This window comes from Vombatus ursinus, unplaced genomic scaffold (assembly GCF_900497805.2).
Source record: "Vombatus ursinus unplaced genomic scaffold, bare-nosed wombat genome assembly UNPS02014775.1, whole genome shotgun sequence".
In the NCBI taxonomy this organism is placed as follows: Eukaryota; Metazoa; Chordata; class Mammalia; order Diprotodontia; family Vombatidae; genus Vombatus; species Vombatus ursinus.
This window is the reverse complement of record NW_020954553.1, coordinates 17164465-17187328: the sequence shown is the minus strand read 5'-3', so window position 1 is coordinate 17187328 and position 22864 is coordinate 17164465. Positions and strand designations below refer to the sequence as shown.

The following is a 22864-nucleotide window of genomic DNA, read 5'->3' as shown; positions in this document are numbered from 1 at the left end:
GATAGATAGATAGATAGATAGATAGATAGATAGATAGATAGATAGATAGATAAACACACACAATGATCTTTGTCATACCTATTTCCTATTCTACAGCCTCAACAACCATCTCTTAAGGAATATCCTCTAGTAATTTCCCAGGAATTGATATTAAACTCATAGGTCTATAGTTTACAGATTTTAATCTATTTCCTATTTGGAAATAAGCACAATCTTCCCTTCTTCAGACTACCTGCTCTCTCTTCTCTTTGATGCATTTCTAACAGGGACTCTGTGCTTATATAGTGCAATCTTTTCAGTACCTGGGGATATAGTTCATCTTGGTCAGTCGACTTCAGGTTATCAAGGATAATTGGGTGCTTCTTTGCTGTCTCCTTATTTCTCCTGCATATCAAAGTCTCCATTAATCTTTTTTTTCTATCATATTACCATAAACATTATTCTCCTTTGTAGAGAAAATAGAAGATAACCATAGTCTACTTTTCCATTGCATATATTATTACTCAATCCATTCAGTATTCTATTTTTCTGTCTTATTTGATCCTTCTCTTTACTTCATCGTAGAAAATGAATAAATAAATCAATGAATGTAGGAGTAAAAAATTTTAAAAACCAGGAATTTTTTTGTTGTCCCTTGCTTTCCTTTCAAGTCTCAGATCATTTGGAACTTTAGTATTAATGAGATAATTCTTACAGTATCAGGTTAGTTTTTTATATACATCTTCCAATACCTGTCCATGTTTCAATACTCTAAATCAGGGTTTCTTAACCTTTTCAATTAGTCAGTCAGAAAACATTTATTAAGTGCCTACTATGTGCCAGGCACAGTACTAAGCACAAGGGATAAAATGAGGTTCAAATGGTAGTGCCTGCCATCTAAGAGCTCACAATATAATACGGTGGAAAACAAGCAAAGAAATTTGTACAAACAAACTATATACAGGATGAGGGAGAGATAGTATGTGTCATGGACCCCTTCAGCAGTCTGGTGAAGCCTACAGCCTCCTTGTTAGAATATTTTTACATGCATAAAATAAAGCTAGACCAAGAGTGGGGAATCTGCAGCCTCAAGGCCACATGTGGCCCTCTAGGGCCTCAAGTGCGGCCCTTTGATTGAATTCAAACTTCACAAAACAAATCTCCTTAATGAAAGGGTTTATTCTGTAAAATGTGGACTCAGTCAAAAGGCTACATCCAAGGACCTAGAAGGCCACATGTGGCCTCAAGGTTGCAGATTCCCCACCCTTGACCTAAACTTATATATGCACATACACATATGTGTATATACATGGAAAGAGGGACAGAGAGTTTTTTTTTAACCTGAGAACTGTGTGTCTATGTGTTTGTATGTATGTATGTTTCAGATATATGTATGATATATATGTATATATGTGTGTTTGTACATATGTATGTATGTTTCAGTAGGGATTAGGGTGGAGAAGTCAGTCAAGTTAGTGTAGTCAGGTGAGAAATGAGGAGATTTCTGAGCTTTTTTTGTTCATTCAAATTGATAGTTCTCCCTAAAGAACCACCCTGCATCACTGTGGTACTAAGCTGGGACAAATTCTTTTCTCCTGCCAGCCAAGGGAAGTGGTCTGAAGCCTTACATACATACATAAGTAAGTACATACCTACTTCAAATTCTAGAATTTGAAGCTTTTGCCCATCCTTGTGCCCCAAAAAAATGTAACATGTCTTTGAATTGAGTGGGTTTGGGGTTTTAGAGTGCTGCTAGCAGCAGGCATGGAGTATAAGATGGAAAAAGAAGGAAGAGTGAAACCACAACACCAATCCTGTATTGAATACACTCAATCTCCGCCGGGGCAGCCAGAGATTTTGTCTAGCTGGGGCAGACAGGATGGCAGTGATCACAACGGAGGAAAGTCCAAGCATGAAAGAATTTTCACTGGTAATAGAACCCAAGGGAGATTGGTTCTCATTCTACTTTCCCTAGCTCTCTCCTACACCTAGAATTCTCTCTTACATCATCACTACCTCCTGTCTTCCCTAGCTTGTTCAAGTCTCTGCTGAAGTTTGACCTTTAGCAAAGTCTTTCCCAGATCTGCTTAATCTTGTTGCCTTCCCTCTAAAATTACCCTAGATATATTTGGTTTGCACACAGATGTTTATATGCTATCTCACCTATTAGCTTGTGAGTTTGATAAATGTTTGTTTATTTGATACTCATATTCATGTTATTCATGTTGAGATATAAACCCAGTTACCTATTTCCATCTTTGTGGTTTTCTTACTGTTGCAATAATATTTTATCTAGGTAAAGTATGAGCTTGATTGTAATTGTTCTCTTTGTAAATCCTTATTTGACTGTTCAGTATTAATTGGTGTAGGCTGAAGGATGAGGGAGTCACCTTACAGGGTATATATTTTTTGGAAGTGTATTTTTGCTTAAGGGGAAATCAGACTTTGAATGTTTCAAATGCCCCCTGATAAGCAAGTTAGGCATAGTGAAAGCAGGGCAAATATCTCAGTAGAGCTAATGTATGGCTTTTCTAGTACATACTGATTCAAGAATTTTCAGAGCCCTCACTTGCTGCTGCCACCCAAATAAACCAGCACAGATACAAACAGACAGGTGAACTGCAGTTTATTCATTTAATGGTGTGACATACACCATCAGGTTATGGACATGTGTGTCTCACAGTTCTGCAGGTAAGTACCTTGAGAGACTTTTCAGCATGCCCCAGTATATTGAACAGAGCTCACTGAATTCCTCTGTCATGTGGTTGGGGGTAGCCTCCTTTGATTTGCTGCTTTAAAAGTGGTGAAATTGAGCATTTTTTTTGGCTGCTCTATCTTAGACTCCTGTCTCATGGTCCCAGTGTGGATACGATGAATTAAACCAGTGAGAGAGTATGAACTCTCCTTCCCCTGATAATCTTTCTTTTACCTTAGTCCAAGTTTGAACCATGATGATCCTGTGGTCAGCATTGCAGGTGAGGAGACACAGCCAGCTAAGCTGCCATCGAAGACCCAAGAAGACAGGGTGCCTGGGACCTAAGCCAGGGCAGGATTTTTGGACTAAAACTGGGACTGTGCTCTCTGGGAACAGAGCTAAACTATGAATCTAATCCCCTTCCCCTCCCCAGAGACTGAAAGTGGTATAAAGGGGGAGGGAAATTATGCTTTCTACATGTTGGGGAATATGTTTATATATTTGTGTTTATACCTTTTGAAGTATAAATATTCTTTGTAAAACATTAGTTTTACAAATTACTTGAAGTAATAAACAACTTCAGCAAAGTTGAAGTCTATAAAATAAACCCACATAAATCATCAGCATTTCTATATATTACCAACAAAGTCCAATAGCAAGAGATAGGAAGAGAAATTCCACTTAAACTTATTGTAGACATTATAAAATATTTAGGAGTCCACCTCCCAAAACAAACCCAGGAACTATACGAACACAATTACAAAACACTTTTCACACAAATAAAGTCAGATCTAAATAACTGGAAAAACATCAGTTGCTCATGGGTAGTCCAAGCTAATGTAATAAAAATAACGATTCACCCTAAGCTTCTTTACTTATTCAGTGCCATGCCAATTAAACTACCAAAACATTATTTTGTAGAGTTAGAAAAAGTAGTAACAAGATTCATTTGGAAGAACAAAAGGTCCAGAATATCAAGGGAACTAATGAAAAGAAATGCAGGGGAAGGTGGCCTAGCCATTCCAGATCTTAAATTGTATTATAAAGCAGCAATCATCAAAACTGCTTGGTACTGGCTAAGAAACAGAGTGGTGGATCAGTGGAACAGGTTAAGTATGCAAGACACAGTAGTCAATGACTATAGTAATCCATTATTTGATAAACCCAAAGACCCCAGCTTCTCGGATAAGAACTCATTCTTTGACAATAACTGCTGGGAAAACTGGAAAACAGTATGGCAGAAACTAGGCATAGATCAAAATCTCACACCATATACCAAAATAAAATCAAAATGGGTTCATGATTTAGATATAGAGGCTGGTACTCTAAGCAAACTGGGAGAGCAAGGAATAGTTTACCTATCAGATTTATGGAGAGCAGAAAAATTCATGACCAAACAGGAGATAAAGAACATGACAAAAAGCAAAATGGATGACTTTGATTACATTCAATTGAAAAATTTTGGCACAAACAAAGTGAATGCAACCAAGATTAGAAGAAAAGTAGAAAATCGGGAAAGAATTTTTACAACCAGTGTCTCTGATAAGGGCCTCATTTCTAAAATATATAAAGAATTAAGTCAAATTTATAAGAATGTAAGTCATTCCCCAATTGATAAATGGTCAAAGGATATGAACAGGCAGTTCTCAGATGAAGAAATTAAAGCCATCTATAGTCACATAAAAAAAAAGTTCTAAATCATTATTTTTTTTATCTAAATCATTATTGATTAGAGAAATGCAAATAAAAGTAACTCTGAGGTACCACATCATACCTATCAGATTGGCCAACATGACAAAACAGGAAAATGATAAATGCTAGAGATATGGGAAAATTGGAACACTAATGCATTGTTGGTGGAGTTGTGAAATGATCCAGCCATTTTGGAGAGCAATTTGGAACTATACCCAAAGGGCTGTAAAAATGTGCATACCCTTTGATCCAACAATAGCACTTCTAGGGCTATATCTCAAAGAGATCATACAAATGGGAAAAGGACCCACATGTGTAAAAATATTTATAGCAGCTCTTTTTGTGGTGGTAAAGAATTGGAAATTGAGAGGATGCCCATCAATTGGGGAATGGCTGAACAAGTTGTGGTATGTGAATATAATGGAATACTATTGTGATATAAGACATGATGAACAGGCTGACTTCAGAAAAACCTGGAAAGACTTGTATGGTCTGATGCTGAGTGAAGTGAGCAGAACTAAGAGAACATTGTACACAATAACAGCTACATTGTGCAACGATTAATATTGACAGACTTAACCCTTCTGAGCAATACAGGGATCTAAGACATTTCCAAAGGCCTCATGATGGAAAATGCTATCCACATAGAAGAAAGAACTATGGAGTTTGAATGCAAATCAAAGCATACTATTTGCTATTTTTTTTTCTGTTGTGTTTTGTTTCCTCTTTCTGGTGGTTCCTCCTATTGGTTCTAATTCTTACTTACAACATCACTAATTTGAAAATATGTTTAATAGGAATGTATATGTATAGCCTATATCTGATTGCATGCCATCTTGGGGATGGAGGCGGGGAGGGAAGGGGAAAAAAATTTAAAACTCAAAAGGTTATGGAAGTGATTGTTGATAATTCAAAATAAATTAATTAAAAACAAAACAAAACATCAGTTTTACACAGAGATGATATATGTGCATATGTGTATATTCTTTTGAGAGTTCCCTGCTCATTTGGTGGTTTATTTAGAAATCACTGAAGTTTTTATGCATTTTAATAATTCCCTATATGTCTTGTACAGCCATACATACCTCAGAGATATTGTAAGTTTGGTTCCAGACCACCACAATAAAGCAAATATCATACTAAGACTAGTCACACAAATTTTTTCATTTTCCAGTGCATATAAAAGTTATGTTTATAATATCATATAGTCTATTAAGCATGCAATGGTATTGTGTCTAAAAAAAGCGATACCTTAATTAAAAATGTTTATTGCTAAAAAAAAAAGAAATGCCACCCATCTTCTATGCCTTCAGTGAGTTGTTATCTTTTTGCTGGTGGAAGGTCTTGCCTTGATGTTGATGCCTGCTGACTGATCAGAGTGGTGATTGCTGAAGATTAGGGTGGCTTTGGCAATTTCTTAAAATAAGACAACAATGAAGTTTGACACATTGATTCACTCTTCCTTTCCCTTAGAAATAATTGTAGGGTATTAATTAGCCTAATTTCAATATCGCTGTGTCTCAGGAAATAGGGAGGCTGAGAAGAGGGAGAGAGATGGGGGGACAGCTGGGTGGTGAAGCAGTCAGGACACAAACAACATGTATTGATTAAGTTTGTGGTCTTATCCTGGCCTCCCAAAAGAATCGCAATGGTAGCATCAAAGATCACTGATCACAGATCACCATAACCGATATAATAATAGTTATTATTATAACGATGATGAAAAAGTTTGAAATATTGTGAGAATTACTAATATGTGACACAGAGACATAATGTGAGCACATGCTGTTGGAAAAATGGTGCTGATAGACTTGCTCAATGCATGGTTGCCACAAACCTTCAATTTAAAAAAAATGCAGTTGTCTGTGAAGCACAGTGAACTAAACCATAATAAAATGAGGTATGCCTGTAATAACATGTTTACCAGGAAAAGAATGTCTCAAAGATTTTCCTGCATTTGACTACTTCCCTCCTATTTCTAACATTATAACTTTTGTTTGTGCAAACTTTTTTTTTAATTCTAGTGAATAAAAATTGTCCATTTTATTTTTCTGTTCAAGAATTCTTCCCTTATTCAGATTTTTAAAAGCTCAAAGGTCGTTTTCTGCTCCTTTAATTTTTTATGATGTGGCATGTGTGGAGGAAATGTACAAAATCTATGTGCTGTGAGTTTGGAGAAAACATTTCTCCAGAAACAGTAGCCTTAGAAATCAAAGAAATGTAGCCTATGGGCTTGTGTATATAGACTCTCAGTCTGATTCCCTCTCAATGGGAAGCCTCTACTACCTCTGCCCACCAATCCAGGTAATGAGATTAACTAGAGACCTCCTACCCCAGTAGATGATCTGATAACATTAACTATGGGGAAACACCCCTACCCAGAACAGACTTGAATATGACCTTAGGAAACATCAAGGTTACTCCAAAGTTAAGATATTCCCTTCCCTATCCCCCAAATCACCTGACAACCAGTCCCTATTATTCAATCTCCAAAATAAGGAAAGTAGCTGAGTAGCCTCATCTAATACACGGTGTTTTTTTCTTCTTTTTTTTTTTGCCTTCTGCCCTGCAGCCCTGTAAAACCCGAGGTAAGTGTGTATCTTCTTCTGTTCCTCAGAGTTGCTAGTTACTTGACAGCTGCCCACTAGCTGATGATAATTAAACTTTTCATCTTCTAGAAACAATCCTTGATTTACTGGCCTCCATTCAAATGGAGGTCATGGGTGGGAGAATTACTCTCCAGAATGATCTGAGTATCTTTGGGCTGTGGAATTTCCCAACTACTGACTGGAGTTTTTGGTATATAGTGCTTACTATGTGCCAGGCACTATGCTATATGCTTTACAATTATTATCTTCATACTCAAAACAAGCCTGAGAGATAGGTGCTATTATTGTCCCCATTTTATAAGTAAGAAAATTAAGGCAAACAGAGGTTAAATGACTTGGCCAGGGTCACATAATGATTCAGTGAGTGAAGTCAGATTTGAACTCAGATCTTCCTAACTCCAGGACTGGCCCTTTATCCATTGTACCACCTTGCAGCCTCATCAGTTGGGGGATAGTTGAACAAATTAAGCTAAATGAATGTACCAGAATACTGCTAGAGGATATGTATGGGAGAAATGTAAATGCTTGACAATTGAAAAAAATAAAATGTAATAAAAATATACTTCCAAAAAAAATACTTTGAGTTGATCAGTAAAAGTTTATTAATGCTTGGATTTCCATTCAGATCACTGCCCTCCTGTCTGCCCCTGCTCCAAAAAGTCTTTGGCTGCCCTGGTAGAGTTTGAGTACGCTTAATTCATGACGGTGCTATGGCTGTTTTCATTCTTCCCTCTCTTTCCACCTTATCTCCATTTTTGCTGCCAGCAGCACTCTGAGACCCTCAAACTTTTGCCCACTCAATAAAAACATGTTATAATTCCTTGATCACAAAGATGAAAAGGAACTACAAATCCCAGATTTCTTAGTGAGGTTTCAGACCACCTGGACTGGCAGGAAAAAAGCTTTTACCCCAGAAGACCATTGTACCACAATGAGGCAGGATAATTCTTTGGGGAGAATTATACATACATACATGCATGTAAGCATATATACATGCATTCATAGATGCATATATGTATGTGTGTCTGTATATGTGTGTGTGTGTGTGTATGCATGTGTGTGTGTGTGTGTGTGTGTATGGACCTCTTCTATATATATGGACTTCATATTGTGGGGATTTTCAAAATTGTCCAGTCTGTAAGAAAAAACAAAACAAAACACTGAGGCAGAGCTTTAAGCCAATGACACCTTATCAAAGGGTCCATGGCCCCCTCTAATGAAGAGGACCTCAGATTTTTCTCACAATCTGTGATGCCCACTTTCTCCAGGGCCTTAGTTTTACAGTGCTTGATGTCTGGACAATACAAGTGGAACAGGCCAAAATCACAGAGTCTGGTGGATAGACTTTCCCCTTGACCCTCCAGGAGGGCCTTCACAAAAAAAAGAATCCCATTGGTTGACAAATGGGCTAGTGAGCAGACCTTCACAGACCTTTTTTGACCTTCCAGGAGGTCCTACCAAAATTGCATGGGATTGGGCTGATAAATGGTTGTCAAAACATCTACCAGGACTGACAGGCTGGTAGAAGGGCAGGCCAAAGTCTGACAACCAGATCGCTTATTGGCTATGCGCTCGTGGTTGTCTCCCCCTGTGACAAGGGACCAATAGGCAACAAAAATAGCTAGGGGACTTTCCATGTGATAGAGTCACCTCTGTCACACTGGGCTTGGTCACCATAACAAGGAAAAACAAGGGTGGAGATCATCTAGTTAGTTTCCTCTGATTAAGCAAATGAAACACAGTTCTGAGGCCTACTATCAGAACTTAGAATCACTCCCCCTGTGGGATCATATCAAACCAATTAATACTGATTGGAATGAAATAGAGGTCTGATAAATCATCTATCACATTATATATACATATGTATATATACATATGTATATATTTATGTGTATATATATACATATATATATATGATAGAAGATGTCCAGATATAAATTAAATTTTACTAGGAAGAGATTATGTCTAACTGTCTAACTGGTTTAATCATGGAAGGCTTAAAGGAGAGATTTCAGAGTATATAAAGTTAAGTAAAAAGAATATTTGGATACCAGTCAATAGTGCAGGTTAGTTTAAACAGAAATTATACTGAGGGGAGAAATATGAAGGGAGGGAGGAAAATGAAGGCCCCAAATGTTAGAGGGCTTTATATGTAAGGCAAAAGAGTTAGACGTTACTTGTTAGGCCACAAGAAATCCTAGAAATCTTTCATGCAAGTGACATAGTCCTATGTATTTATACAGAAGATTAGTATGACAGTAATGTTAAGAATGGATTAGAATATGATGAAATTATAGGATAAATTTCTGAATGTGAAAGTGAATAGAGGGTGATCAGGCCTTACCGTGAAAATCTTTGGACACCTGGCCACACTCTTTCTAATTTTGTGGTATCATTCATTCATTCGTCTATTCACTTACTTGTCTTTCTATTCAGTTATCTATGTATGTATGTATGTATGTATGTATGTATGTATATATGTATGTATGTATGTATGTATGTATGTATCTATCTATCTATTGGAGGTAGAATAGGGACACATGCTCAATTTCTATGTATCTTCAAAAATAGAATTTAACAAAAGGGTAAACTGAGGCAATTTTCTGCGAATGATATCATTTGTTAATATGCAACCAGACAATAACAAAAGAAGTTCTTGATAGAATTTTTGAGAAACAAAGTTCCAAGCAAGATTAATCTTAGGCTAGCAGTAACCAATAGATTGGGTCATTGGCACCTCTTGATGACAAAAGACCCTGAGCAAGATCTGATGGGGTCTTTTATAACAATTAGCAAGTTGACAGAGCAGAATCCTGAGCAACATAAGTGCTGCTTCTCCTGATTGGCTATTAATTACATAGAAAGGATTGAGGTTACATCATTTGGACTTCCTCTGGAAAAGGCAAGGCAATCTCAGTTGGTAGACATTTTAATGAGGAGATGGGTTAAGAGTTCTCAGGTTTCCCTATTCATCATTGCAGGTGTGTGTGGGAAGACAAAACTAATCCTGAGGTGAAAGGATTAATCTGAAGCTGGGAAAGTGGGATAGCTTTCAGATGGGGCAGACAGATTAATGAGCAGGTAGGTTAAAAATCTTCAGCTCTTCCTGTTGAGAACATGACTTAATCATGAGACTCAGCTGCTTGCAGCACTCTAGACTAAAGAATCTACAGCCTCCAGTTTGACTTGTAACCTCAAGAAATGGAAAAATTTAACTCTGGGCCTCTGCCTTCTTCTCTTGGGGGGGGAGGGAGAAGGCAGACTAGCTGTTCTTAAGACCCACTTCCAGAGCTACCATTCATTATTTTGCAACCCTGACGCGGTCCTCTTCAAGAAGGAAGGACAGACAACAACAACAATAATAAGTTGAACAATGAGGGGGTATTTCAAAGGCTTGGGCCTAATGCTTTAAGGGTTGGAATCCATCTAGATCAAATTCTCTTTATACTTTAATCAGAGGTAAGCTCTGAGTTGTGTTGAAGAGAATGTCCTTGGAAGATTAGACCAATGTCATCACCAGCCCTGTCCTTCTGAGATTGACTGATCGAAAAGGACTGGGTTTTGAATGAGGAAGTAAAAAGAGAAAAAACCCTAGATCCCTATATTAATAATTGGCTATTAAGAATAGAAAAATAATCATTTCTCTCAATGTGTATGTAGACAGATAAGTAGAGCTAGAGATTATATAGATGGACATGAATATAGATATATACTTAAGCAAAGCATCTGGTGCCATCCCTTTATGCTCTTCTAGTAGAAAAGGGAAGATGTGGACTGAGAAATTGGATAAGAACAGGTTGAATGGCTGAACTCTATGAATTATTCTTTATGGTTTGACTGACTCGATAGGTGACCAGTAGAATTCCACAGGGCCCTCTGCTTGGCCTTGTGCTGGTGAAATACGGATGAGATTAGATACATGAATAGGTGGCATGCTTATCAAATTTGTAGCTGTCACGAAGCTGAGAGGGATCAGTAACACACTGAATAATCATGAAATTGTCAAGATATTAGGAGACACCCTGTTTTCCAGAGCTAAGACCCAGCAAGCAAGCTGTGCCCTGAGCTCAGCATGACAACAATCCTTTGTGCTCACCCTCTGGATGATCTCAGCTGCAGCCAAACTCAAGAATTGTTTCTATTGCTTCAGACCAGGTATTCTCTGAGCTCAGATAAGTGCAACATGTTTGTGACCTTCTGTGTCTATGTTCTGGTCATGAAGTCCTTCTATGAATCAGGCTTATTATATTGTTACTGTTACCCCTCATTGTTAGGACTGTAGCTCACTGCATAGCCATAGGTGTAAGTATTGAGGTCTACCTACAGGGCTCTGGCACGTGTGTTCGTACTTGCAAGCTGTGTCCTCACTTTGAAATTAAAGTTCTCTTTGATTCTTGACTTTCCTGAGGCCAATTCCATGCAGTAGACATTAATTGGTGTCATAAATGGGACTGGATATGGAACCAGGCCATTGGACTCCCCAGTACCGGTGGCAATGGACTAGGTGCCACCGGAGATTTATTTATCCAGAGTCTGACCCCCCCCTCCAATCTGGTGAGTCCTCTACCACTGTCCCTGCTTCAGTCCTCTGAGCTCCTGCCTTGGTTGAGCTTGACTTTCTTTGTTAGGAAAATTCCAGGGCCCCTCCAGGGACCTGGTTCATCTCCTGTCACTCTGGTAAGAATATCCTTTCTTAAATGCTGTTAATTGTTAATTGGCCTCTCTGTTCACCTCTGTAAAATTGCAACTGTATGCTTAACTGAGTACCTCGGTAACTGTTGGCCCTCAGCCAAATGGGTTAAAATTAGAATAGTAATTGCATAATTTGTTAGAATTGTTTATGGCTGTATCTGTCTTGTTATTTTGCCTGTGTCTATGTAAAATGTAAAATGTCTGTGTCATGTTTGTGTTGTGAGCTAGATTCTGTTACCTGGAAAGATATAAAATGCAGCCAACCAGAAAAAAAACAAAAACAAAAAAACAAACAAATTTAAAAAAAAACCTCTAGGGGCAATAACCAGAGAGTTTAGAATACTGGAAAAGATTAATGAACTTTCATACTTGAAGCAGTTGTCCTAGTAAGCAGGACTAACTACCTCTTTAGGCTTTCTACAGGAGATTAAGTAATAAGAAAAAAAAAGTCAGATAATCAAAGTTTGTGGAACTACTAAAAACATCTTAGCAAATTAAGGAGTTTAAAGATTAATCATTTTAAGATTGCAGAGGAGAACTCCTGAGACTTTGGGGTAATTCCAGGAACTCATTCCCTTCTGAAATAGTAAGTTTTGGGATACCACTCTGTAGAATTTGTTTTAAGGAAAATAAGAATTAAATTTTATAAAAAAATTTTAAAAGCAAATAGCAAGATTAATAGCTTCATTGTTCTAGGGCAATGAAGGAAGGCAGCTAGTTTGGAAGTAATCACAGGGTGAAGAAAAAAAAATACTTAAATGATTTGCTCCCCATAGCAACCTCATGTTAATACTTCCTTGCATTTCTGACCAGGAAAAGAGAAAAGATTGTTTAAACCAAAGAGACTCCTGTGACTCCCCCAGGTCGATACCCTCTCCCTGTTAATCTCTCTCACCCCAGGTCAGATGTCCAAATACAGGTGTTGAAAAAAATTCTGGAAAAATGTAGGGAAACTTGAATTACATTCCAGTTGCAGAAATTTGTTAGTTGTATAATCTTAGGCAACTTATTTTATCTCTGTTTGTTCTAGTTTCCTGATCTGTAAAGAAAAAAAAATGATGATGGTATCCACTTCCTAGGGTTGCTGTGAAGATCAAAGTAATATAATGACTGTAAAGTGCTTAATACAGTGACTGGTATATGATAAGCACTATATTATTATTATTTCTTTAATTAAATGTAATTGTTCTATGCCTGATAACTCCAAAATAGGTTTAAAATGTGAAAGGTAATAAAGTTAGTGATTTTATATGCATCATTTGGAAATGCAGTTGGTGTCATCTGAAGTTTTGTTTTACGTTTTTTGTTTTTGTTTTTTTTTTTTTGTTTTTGTTAGCAGGCATAGTTCAATTTATTTGTTTATAAAAAAACATCTATGTGGTTGCCACAGCAGCTGCCTGGGTTCTCTGGACAGTAAAAGGAGTGTGAGTCTTCACAAGATGGTCAGTGAATTCCTGATAGGGAGACTTAGTGAACACAGTCTCCTTCCACAGGTCTGGGGTTAGATAGCTGTATGTTTTGGAGATGCCATCAAAGGTAGCATTAGCAAAGTTGCCCAGAGTGGCAGTACAGCCCCTTGCAGATGTGTAGCAGTCATCAATTCCAGCTGTCATCAGGAGCTTCTTAGGCACAGGAGCTGAGACGATGCCAGTACCTCTAGGGGTGGGGATCAGGCACACCAGAACTGATCCACACCTTGCAGGGCACTGTGTGAGGCTTGCCAATCTTGTACCCCTAGTAGCCACATCTCACAAGAACGATGGACAACTTGACCAGAAGGATAGCACCATGAATAGCTGTGGCCACTTCCTTGGAGCACTTGACACCCAGGCCAGCATTACCATTGTAGTCATCAATGGCCATGAAACCCTTGAACCTGGTACATTGTCCAGCTCTAGTTTGTTTCTGAACAGGCGTGATCTTCAGAACTTCATCTTTCAGCGAAGATCCCAGGAAGAAATCTGTGATCTCAGACTCCTTGATAAGCAGGGAGAAAAGACAGATCTCTTCCAAAGACTTGATCTTCATGTCCTTGACTAGCTGGCCCATCTTAGTGACAGCAACTCACTCCTTGTCTTCGGCCTTTCCTCCCTGGACCCTGCGGTCATGGCTACGGCCTCGACCACGGCCTACACTTGACCTCTGCCCCCACTGCAGAAGCCACCGTGGAAGCCACCTGGGCCTCCGACTCTGGGGCCCCCAGGGCCTCCCGATCTTCTTGCAGCACCAGCATCGTCCTCCCTTTGGTGTTCTCTAGAAGTAGAAGCTGTTTTATGTTTTAAATACATGATATTGTTTGTGTTATTATTGTATTTCTATTTTATGATTTATATTTCATTTTTGCCCCAAATTACATGTAAAAAACAATTTTAACATTCTTTAAATTTTTTTTGAGTTCCAAATTTTCTCCCTCACTCCCTTCCTATTTCCCTTCATTGAGAAGACAAGCAACTTGATATTGTCTATGCCTGTGCAGTCGTACAAAACATATTTCCACCCTAGTCATGCTGAGAAAGAAAACAGACCAAAAAAAGAAAAAAAAAAGAAAAAGAAAGTAAAAAAAAAGTATACTTTGATCTGCATTCAGACTCTAAAAATTCATTCTCTGGAGGCAGATAACATTTTTCATCATAAATGGATTGAGTAAGTTTCTTTTTCCCCTCCACTTAATAGTATTTTATTTTTTCCAATTATATGTAAAGATAGTTTTCAACATTCATTTTTATAAGATTTTGATTTCTAAATTTTTCTTCCTCCCACCCTCCCTTCCTCCATACCCACCTCCCCAAGACAGGAAGCAATTTAATATAAGCTATACATGTACAATCATATTAAATACATTTCCATGTTAGTAATGTTTAAAAAAAATCAGAACAAAAGGGAAAAACCACAATAAAGAAACAAAAAAGTGAAAATAGTATGCTTCTATCTGCATTCAGACTCCGTAGTTTTTTCTTTGGATGTGGATAGCATTTTCCATCATGAGTCTTTTGTAATTGTCTTGCATCATTGTATTGCTGAGAAGAGCTAAGTCTATCATAATTAATCATCTCACAGTGTAGCTGTTACTGTGTACAATGTTCTACTGGTTATGCTCACTTCACTTAGCATCAGTTCATGTAAGTAGTTTGAGGTCTTTTTGAAATACACCTGCTCATGACTTCTTATAGCATAATAGTATTCCCTTACATTCATATACCACAACTTGTTCAGCAATTCCCCGATTGATGGGCATCCCCTCAATTTCCAATTCTTTGCTACCACAAAAAGAGCTGCCACTAATATCTTTCTACATGTGGGTCCTTTTCCTTTTCTCATGATCTCATTGAGATACAGACCTGGTAGTGGTATTACTGGATCAAAGGGTATGCACAGTTTTATAGCTCTTTGGGCATAGTTCCCAATTGCTCGCCAGAATGGCTAGATCAGTTCACAACTTCACCAACAAGACATCACTATTCCAATTATCCTACATCTTCTCTAACATTTATAATTTTACTTTTTTGCCATGTTATATTATCTGATAGGTGTGAGGTGGTAGCTCAGTGTTGTTTTAATTTGCATTTCTCTAATCAATAGTGATTTAAAGCATTTTTTCATATGACTATAGATAGCTTTAACTTCTTCATCTGAAAACTGCCTGTTCATACCCTTTGATCATTTATCAATTGGGGAATGGCTTTTATTCTTATAAATTTGACTCAGTTGTCTATATATTTTGGAAATAAAATACTTTATCAGAAATAATGGCTGTATAAATTGTTTCCCAGCTTTTTGCTTTCCTTCTAATCTTGGTTGCATTGGCTTTGTTTGTGCAAAATCTTTTTTAATTTAATGTAATCAAAATTATCCATTTTGCATTTCATAATGTTCTTTATTTCTTGTTTGGTCATAAATTCTTCTTTTCTCCATAGATCCGATAGGTAAGTTATTCCTTGCTATTGCAATTAGCTTATGGTGTGACCTTTTTGTCAAAATCATGTACCCATTTTAACCTTAGTTTGGTATACAGTGTGAGATGTTGGTCTGTGACTAGTTTCTGCAATACCATTTTCCGGTTTTCCCAGCAGTTTTTGTCGAAGAGTGAGTTCTTGTCCCAGAAGCTGGAGTCTTTGAGTTTATCAAACAGTAGATTATGATAGTCCTTTTTTACCGTCTCTTGTTTAGAAAGCCTACTCCACTGACACACCACTCTAATTTTGGCCTGTACCAAATAGTTCTGATAATTGCTGCTTTATAATAGTTTTAGATCTGCTACAGGTAGGCCAAATTCTGCCTGTTCCTCCATCACTTCTTCCCTCAAGATGGTAAGCAATTTGATATTGGTAATACATGGGCAATTATGCAAGATATATTTCTATATTAGTCATGTTGAAAAAAAAAACACAGACCAAAAAGAAAAAAAATAAAGATGAAAAAGTGAAAAATAGTATGATTTGATCTTTATTCACATTTGATCAGTTCTTTCTCTGGAGGTGGATAGGAGTTTTCATCTTTTGGAATTGTCTTGGATCATTGTATTACCGAGAATAGCTAAGTCATTCACAGCTGATCATCACACAATATTTCTTTTGCTGTGTACAATGTTCTCTTGTTTCTGCTCAATTCGTTTTACATCAATTCATGTAAGTTTTTTCAGGTTTTTCTGAAAGCATCCTGCTCATTATTTCTTATAGCACAATAGTATTCCATTATATCCATATACCACAAGTTGTTCAGCCATTCCCTAAGTGATGGGCATCCCCTCAATTTCCAATTCTTTGCCACCACAAAAAGAGCTGCTTTAAATATTTTTGTACAAATAGGTCTTTTTCCCTTTTAAAAAAAATCTATTTGGGAGAGAGCACCCTAGTAGTGATATTACTGGATCAAAGGGTATGCTCTTTTATAGCTCTTTGAGCATAGTTTCAAATTGCTCTGCAGAATGATTAGATCACTTTAGATCTCCACCAAAATGTCCCAGTTTTCCCACATGCCCTCCAACATTTATCATTTTCTTTATCTTTCCTATTAGCCAATCTGACAAGTATGAGATAGTATCTCAGCATTGTTTTTAAATTGTGTTTCTCTAATTAAGAATAATTTAAAGCATTTTTTTCATATGACTGCAGATAGCTTTGATTACTTTATCTGAAATATTGTTCACATCCTTTCATCATTTGTCAATTGGGGAATTACTTTGATTCTTATACATTTGACTCACTTCTCTAATCTCTTCCACTGATTCACCACTCTCTTTCTTAGCCAGTATCAGATTGTTCTGATAACTACCACTTTATAATACAGATTGAGATCTGGTATAACTAGGCCAACTTCCTTCACATTTTTATTCATTGATGTCCTTGATAGTCTTGAATTTTGTCTTTCTAGATGAATTTTTTCTAGTTTCCTAAAATAATTTTTGGTAGCTTCATTGTTATGGCATCGATTAATTTTACTAGAATTATAATTTGTATTATATTGGCTTAACCTAACCATGAGCAATTGATATTTTCCAATTGTTTAGATGAGATCTCATTTGTGAGAAAACTGTTATGTAATTGTGTTTGTATAGTTCTTGGGTTTTCCCTTTCAGGTAGTCTTATAAATATTTTATTTTGTCTGTAGTTATTTTAAATGGAATTTCTCTTTTCGTCTTTTGCTGCTATACCTTGTAGTTAATATATACAAATGTTAATGACTTATATGGGTTTATTTTATATCCTGCAGCTTTGCCAATGTTGTTAATTTTTTCAAGTAGATTTTTGATTGATTCTCTAAGTATACCATCAAACATTTGCAAAGAGTGGTGGTTTTGTTTCCTTACTGCCTATTCTAATTCCTTCAATTTTTTTTCTTCTCCTATCCCTATAACTAACATTTCAAGTACAACATTGAATAATAATGGTGATAATGAGAATTCTTGCTTCACCCCTGATCTTATTGGGAAATCTTCTAGCTTATCCCCATGAAATATGATTGCTGATGGTTTTAGATAGATAATACTTAGCATTTTAAGGAAAGCATCATTTATTCCTTTGTTCTGCAATGTTTTTAATAGGAATGGGTGTTGTATTTTGTCAAAAGCTTTTTCTATACATATATTGAGATAATCATATGATTTCTGTTGGCTTTGTTATTGATATAGTCAATTATGCCAATAGCTTTCATAATATTGAACCAGCCCTGCATTTTTGGTACAAATGTATGGTATGATCTTTGTGATATATTCTACCCTATACCTATATCTATTCTATATATTCTATAGTAATATTCTTGCTAGTGTTTTATTCAAAAAACTTTCAATAATATTCATTAGGGAAACTGGTCTATAGTTTTCTTTCTCTGATATTATTCTTCCCTGTTTAGGTATCAACACCGTATTTGTGTAATAAAAGGAATTTTGGATGATTCCTTCTTGGCTTATTTTCCCAAATAGTTTATATAGTATTAGAATTATGTAATATTGGAATTAAGTTCCAAGCTTCTTGCACTGAAGGCATGAGGTCTTGCTGCTGGCCTACACAGGAGGCTCACTGCTGGCTTACCTGGAGGGTGCATGTCTTTGCTGCTGGCCTTGCTCCTGGCTTCCTGGACTGTGGCTTCGTGATGGCTTGCCCAGATGCTTCTTGCTCTGAACTGTGCTCCCCTTTTACCCAAGTGAGACAGATCTTTTTTCTGCTGACCTTTCAAGTTGTCTTGGGATGAAAAATTATTTCACCCAATCCTTTTGATGGTTCTGCTTCTCCAGAATTCATTTTGAAGCATTGTTTTACAGTTGTTTGGAGGTGAATTTGGGAGAGTTCAATTGAATTCCTGTCTTCCTCCGCTATCTTGGCTCAGCTCTCTCTCCAGTAAATAACTCTTAGACACATTCATTTTTACTCTTGTAACCATGGACCAACATGAAGAATTTCTGTCAGCTAAAATCTCCCTGGGACATTATTTGAGACAAATTCCATCTCTATATCCAAAGAATATTGACCATAAGAGAGTTTTACCTGTCTCCATAGGCTTTAGAATGTTGAATATCTAGGAAAGAGAAGAAATGGAAAGGGCTGGCAGAAAAGAGAGGCATGGCTGGTAAAAAGAACAAAAGGGGAGAATATGAGGGATTCTGGGCACTTAACAATTCCATGTTCTAAGAGTAGAAGGACCTAGCATTGAACATCAAGTGGACGATATGGGGCCTCTTATAAAGGTTGTAGAGGGTGCATTCTCCTGTGTGATGTTGTATTGATAAAGTCATGGTGGGCCTGAGGGCCTGAGTGCTGTCCTAAGAAGTCATAGAATTTCAAATAAGAAAAGTACCATCAGAGTTCCCTGAGTTTAGTGCAATTGATGAATGTATCATCATTGGCACCACAGGATGTCAACTCATCACATGCAGGTAAATTGAGCTCATATCTATAGTATAATTTGCTATTTCAGATTAATGATCTCAAGATTTCTCTACCTTGAGAGGTGAGAAAAGGTGAGCGTGATGAAGAACAGTAATAATAACAATAAAAATAACACCTAACATTTTTACAGCATTTTAAGTTTCTCAAAACATTTTACAAATATTATCTGTGATCTTCACAAGAACCCGGGGAGGTGGGTATTATTGTTATTATCCCAATTTTACAAATGATGGCACTGAGGTAGAATGAGGTTAAGTGAATTGCCCAACTTGTACAGTTGCCAAATACCTGAGGCAGAATTTTTACTCAGGTCTTCTTGACTGCAAGGTCCAGAACTCTATCTGCTTCACCTAACTGTATTTTATCAAGATTTTATTGGACTAGAAGCTTTAACCTTCCCCATAGAGCCAGGTAGTTCTTAGGAAGTTGAGAATCACTCAAAATTAGAACAAAGGGACTGCAAGCTGGAAAGTAGGCAGCTAGGAAGGCAGAGATATGAACCATCCAGGAAGCTGGCTTCTTCAACTGCATTTGCACTGCAAAAATAGAATTCAGTGAGTAAAAGAATACAAACATACTGACCAACAGTAGTATGGTTTGGGAGGCTCTGGTCTCAGGGGAGCTACTAGGTGTGAGATTATTGCCATGAATACACTGGACTCTCTGGTGGTGTCTGTACAAGACAAAAACCAAATATCCACTGGTCCCCACCATGATTCCTACACATGAGACAACAGGAAGGGACATTATGAATATACATAGTGCAACATTAAATGAAACACCAAATGTAATGGAACAATAAATGAAATCCTGTCTATCAGTGATGTTTTTGCTTCCCATTGGACCTTTGACATATAAAAGAATAATGCAATTTGTTAGCAAACGGAAGGTTCAGCACAAGAAACAGATTAGGGCAATGCACTTTGGGGATCTAGCTTTGAGTTTTGCCCACCTGGAGCTTCTTGGACTTAAAGTGATGGCTTGGAAGCCACTCAGGAGGCAGGTGGTGCAGAGAGAAAGGCCCCGGGCCACTAGGTGAAGGTAAAAGACAAATTTACATCCCACATCATCCAAAAAATTGTTGATCCCAAAAGCAGCCATTGTCTGAAGGATCCCTTTGGAGAGAAGCATTAAGTCATTGACAAACACCAAGTGGCATAGAAGCAAGTCTATGGGCCTCAGCCTGGGACCAATGAAGAAAGTGATGATATAAAGGCCCAGTAAGAAAGAGTTTCCCAGGGCCCCAAATACAGTCTGAAAGAGAAAAAAGAGGCTTAATACTATGCCATTAGAAATCATTTTCTTTTTGTTAATGAAAGGCAAAAAGCTGTCAAAAACAGTAAATCTTTTCTTGTTCATAAATACAAGGAGTAGAAGATATTTTCTGAGATGAGGGAGATACTTCTCTTTTCCAGTATAAGTCACCATGGACTATTCATTCCATCCAAAAGAGTCTGATGGGAATATCTTTCAGTGCTTCCTGATGGACCATTGAGAGGATAGTATTGATTAGAAAATTTCTGATGTCATTTTTTGCCCTTTATTTCTAGAAGATTCTTCTTTGAAACATTTATAGGTTGAGTTCTTCTTTGGTGAAATAGTTAAATAATATAATCCTTATAAGGTGCCAATAGAAACTTTAATACCTAGAAGCTGCCTAGTACTTAGGAATCAGCACCTAGAAGGTATCTGTGATGGGGGGGAATAATTGGTTACATCTATGGTGTCATATCATATTTTAGGTTTGATAGTTCTACATCTAACAGGGTTCAGATTTATGTCTATGAGCATGATGGTAGTCATTGAAATTAGTTGCTCAGTAATATTGCATTTTGTTACATTCCTCTATAGGTGCTAGAGACAAGAAGAATCTAATATTTGCTTTCCTAGTCCTCTCTTCTCTCTTTCTCTGTCTCTATGTATGTGCATCTATCTTTCTCGCTGTCTCTCTTTCTGTCTCTGTCTATCTGTCTCTCTGTTTCTTTCTGTCTTTCTCTTCATCTCTATTCTGTTTGTCTCTGTCACTCTCTCTCTCTATCTCTGTCTCTCTCTCTCTCTGTTCCACCCTCCCCTCTCTTACCTCATGCCAAATTGGTTGTTTTCAGTATTACTTTTTTAGAATACAGTTTGACATATGGTATTGTTATTTCTCCTTCCTTCTCACTTTGCTTTTTTCATTATTTCTATTGAGATTCTAGACATTTTGCCCATTCATATTATTTTCTATATTATTTTTTTCTAGCTATAATAATGCCTCTTTGGTAGTGTGATTGATATGGCACAGAATAAGTAAATTAAAATATGTAATGTTGTCATTCTTATTATACTCACTCTTAATATCCATGACAATTAACATTTCTTGAATTATTTTAGTCTGTTTTTATTTCTTTCAAGAGTGTTTTATTGTTGAATTTCTATAATTCCTTCGTGCATGTTCATAGACAAATTCCTAAATAGTTGGGGATTTTTACCTCCTGTTGTTATTTTGAGTGGAATTTCTGTTTCTAATTATTTCCTCATTCCCTTCCTAACTCTATCTTTTTTTATTCTGCTATATCCTTACCTGGAAATTTACCCTGGAAAAATTCAAAGGAAATACTTTGGGATTTCTCATGCTGGATATCCCTACCTCATGACAGCCCTGAAGTTGCCTTTTAGGACCTCACTTTTAGCCATGAGCAGAGGTTGTCCATGCTTTATCCCCACAATACCTTAGGTTTTGCTTCAGACTCTTGAGACATTGCCAACGTCTGTCATATGGTTACCTCTCTCTACTCTCATTTTCAGCTTTCTTTATGTGGTGCCTTATCCATTAGAACATAAGTTTCTTGAGTACAAGGACTTCCTTCCTTTTTGCTTGTATTTGTGTCTCCAGCACTTAACAATATTTCTGGCATGTAGTAAGCACTTATATAATTATTGCCTTGTTCCCTGCCAGATTTTGTTAGTAACATATAGGAATGCAAATCAGTTATGTAAATTTATTTTGTATCCTGCAACTCATTAAATTTATTGATTGGATTAATTTTGTTTATTTTTAAGGTATCTTAAAGAAATGATGTCATCCATAAAAGTGATATTTTAATAACTATTATCTGTGCTTATTATTCTTTCAATTCTTTACTTTTCATCTTATTACTACAGCTGACAATTTTAGCAGTGTGTTAAATAGTACTGGTAATAATAGGCATCCTTGCTTTATCCCAGATCTTATTGGAAAGGTCTCTAATTTTTATCTATAACATAAAATGTTTGCTCTTGGACTTGGGTAGATGAAATTCACTATACTGAGGGAAAATCTATTTTTTCACTTTTTTTCACTTTTTTTAAATAGATTTTAATGCTATATTCTCTCAGATCCCCTTTGAGCATCTATTTAAATCATATTTTAGTATTTATAAGAGGAATACTATTTATTATGTTTATAATTTCCATTTGGTTGAATCAATACTGCATTCCTGATAAAAACAGAACCTGATCATAGTATAGAATCTAATATATTGCTGTCACCTACTTGTTAATTTTTATTAATTTTTTGTGTTAATGTTTATTAGGGATAGGGTTTTGTACTTTCTCTGTTTTTTTTTCTCTTGTTGGGATATCAGAACCATATCTGCATCCAAAAAGAGATTGAAAGAGATTCTAATTATTATAAATAGTTTGTATAATATCAGAATTAATTTTCCTTTGACTTTTGGTTAGATTTAAAAGTAAATGCTATCTGATACTGCTGTATGTACACCTTCATGTTTGGGAATTCTTTTGTTGCTTGTTAAATTTCTCTTTTCTAATACAGAATTTTTTTTAAATAATCC

The 22864-nt window shown here is 36.6% G+C and overlaps 2 pseudogenes; both read right to left on the bottom strand.

The window, feature by feature from the left end:
- Positions 1-13040: 13040 nt before the first annotated feature.
- LOC114044788 lies at positions 13041-13955 on the bottom strand (annotated as a pseudogene).
- Positions 13956-18179: 4224 nt separating this feature from the next.
- Positions 18180-20348, bottom strand: LOC114044787 (annotated as a pseudogene).
- Positions 20349-22864: the final 2516 nt, after the last annotated feature.